This window comes from Cibotium barometz, chromosome 16 (assembly GCF_041138505.1).
Source record: "Cibotium barometz isolate CiBa-2024 chromosome 16, ASM4113850v1, whole genome shotgun sequence".
Taxonomy (NCBI): Eukaryota; Viridiplantae; Streptophyta; class Polypodiopsida; order Cyatheales; family Cibotiaceae; genus Cibotium; species Cibotium barometz.
The window spans coordinates 38,626,997-38,629,323 of record NC_141061.1 but is presented as its reverse complement, the minus strand read 5'-3'; the positions used below and the strand labels follow the sequence as shown (position 1 = coordinate 38,629,323).

Sequence of the window (2,327 nt, the reverse complement as noted above, 5' to 3'; positions counted from 1 at the left end):
CAAAATTCAAACAAATTCAACCAAACTGAATCTAGAAAATTCTACAAACTAGCTGGACTTGGTTAGAGGCCTCCCTCACCTATAAATAGATCCTTAGCCCTTTGTAAAAAAAATATGAGAACTATACCATGCCAGTATTATACTGAAATAATGATATTTTCTATTATCCTCTAAAAAGCCTCTTCAAATTGGAGAGATTGGAGTTTCTCTTTTTCTTCAATCTTCCTTGGAGTCTTCATCAACTTACCAAACCAATTGATTGGTTGGGGGGCTCTACATTGATTAAAGAATCAAGCAATCTAGGAGGTAAAGTGTGGTTTATGGTCTTTTTTTTAAATCTCCAAATGTTCTCTCTTCTCAACCCCTCTCAATCTTGAGAAGCATTCAATTGAATGGCTTTTTAATACTGTTGAAGTTCTTTAATGAATTGTAGTGATAAAACACATAAATTTTCGTTTATGCTTAAATTAAATATTTTTTTTAAAAGCATGTCTCTCTCTCCCCCAAAGAATGGTCATTCCTATGACATATTCTATATTCAAATGAAGCTTCTCATGAAGCAATTCTCCAATCTAAAAGTAATTTCTATGCTTGTCAATTTGAGGCTAAATAAGTGGCTTTTTTTATGCTTTTATGCTATTTAATTCATGAAAAATTTAGGAATGAAGACCATAATTGGATATTGATCCAATTAATGGTTATTCTGTCATATGATATTGCTAAACTTGTGCCCTATGACGATCACTGGCGTAGCCTCCACCGCCTTGCCACCTCGCACCTCTTCTCCCCACATCGCATTGTGGCTCAGGAGCGTACACGCCAGCTCGAGGCATTCATCATGCTAGAAGCCATAGCCTCTCATGTCCATGATAGCTCCGTGCAGAAGGTGGGTGCGCCATTACTTGCAGCATGCAGCCCTCAACAACATCTTGGCCTCCGTGTTGTTCGGCAGGCGTTACGCATTCTCCGAGCATAGCAGGGCCGAGGCTGCGGAGGTGCAAAGCATGGTGCGAGAAGGCTTCAAGCTGCTGGGAGCCTTCAACATGGCGGACCACTTGCTTGCAGCTTTCGAGTGTGTCGACCCTTCGCGCATCCGACAGTGCTGTGACGAGCTAGTGCCGCGAGTGTACGCGTTCGTGCAGAAAATAATAGACGAGCACAGGAGCAGCAATATTGCCGGTGCTGTCACTCGCAACACGAGTGATTCGTGTGACTTTGTGGATGTGCTCCTCGGTTTGGAAGGGGTGGAAAAATTGGCTGATTCCAATATGGTATCCATTCTTTGGGTGAGTTGCAAATAATAATTACCATGTTCTACCTTACTGTGCTCTCCTAACTCCTCACATTTACGTGAAGTACTAATTTTTGGTTGCTGACTCTTGTTTGGCCATATTGTGACAACAAGAGATGATTTTTCGAGGCACAGATACCATGGCCATTCTTACAGAGTGGATCCTTGCCGAGCTTGTTTTGAATCCTACCGTGCAAGCAAAGCTGCATGGTGAAGTGGTGGCCATCGTGGGGATAGAGGGTGGCACCGTCCGTGATGCCGATGTGGACGATGCAAGGAGTTGTAAAAGAATGTCTGCGCCTACATCCGCCTGGGCCTTTGCTGTCGTGGGCAAGGCTCGCCATTTATGACGTGGAGGTTGCCGGCCATCACGTCCCTGCCATGGTGAACACGTGGGCAATCACACATGATCCCGCCATTTGGTCTGAACCCGACAAGTTCGTGCCAGAGCAGTTCCTCTTTCATCTCATTTCACTGATACGCAGCACCCGGCATGATAATAATAATATATAATAACAACTAGAGTGTATTAACTTAAAAACTACCGTGTGAGAGAGTTATGTGAGGGAGAGTTACCTCTTTTGTAACTTTGTCATGTACTTGAATTTTGTTTATCATCTTTGAAATGTGGATTGGCTTAGGTTTTCCCAACTCTGACCCTTTAGATGCTATGTTGGTTTTTACAACCCCCCTTTCCATTTCAAATGCCATCCTGAGCATGTCTTCTATATATTCACGTGGCAAGGGAACGTAAGGTGGCTAAATGAAACCCTCTATTTTTCAAGGTATGGGATCTCTTGCCCAACTTGGGTTTGGGCTATGCATTTTTGCACTTGTCCTCCATCTATGTGGCTTTGAGGCTACACATTCCATGCTACTGCTAAGGACATGTTGTATATATGAATACTCCTATGAATGCTCACTTGGAATCCTTTATGATGGTGTAGTCACTCTAACACTGGCTCCTTAGCCCTCCTAGTGTTCCATGCTCCTTGTCTAAAGAAAGAAGAACTAGAACTTGGTTCTATGTAAAGGT

At 43.1% G+C, this 2,327-nt stretch overlaps 1 pseudogene; it reads left to right on the top strand.

The window, feature by feature from the left end:
- The first annotated feature begins 694 nt into the window (after positions 1 to 694).
- LOC147630626 (cytochrome P450 78A1-like) lies at positions 695 to 1,804 on the top strand (annotated as a pseudogene).
- The last annotated feature ends 523 nt before the right edge of the window (positions 1,805 to 2,327 follow it).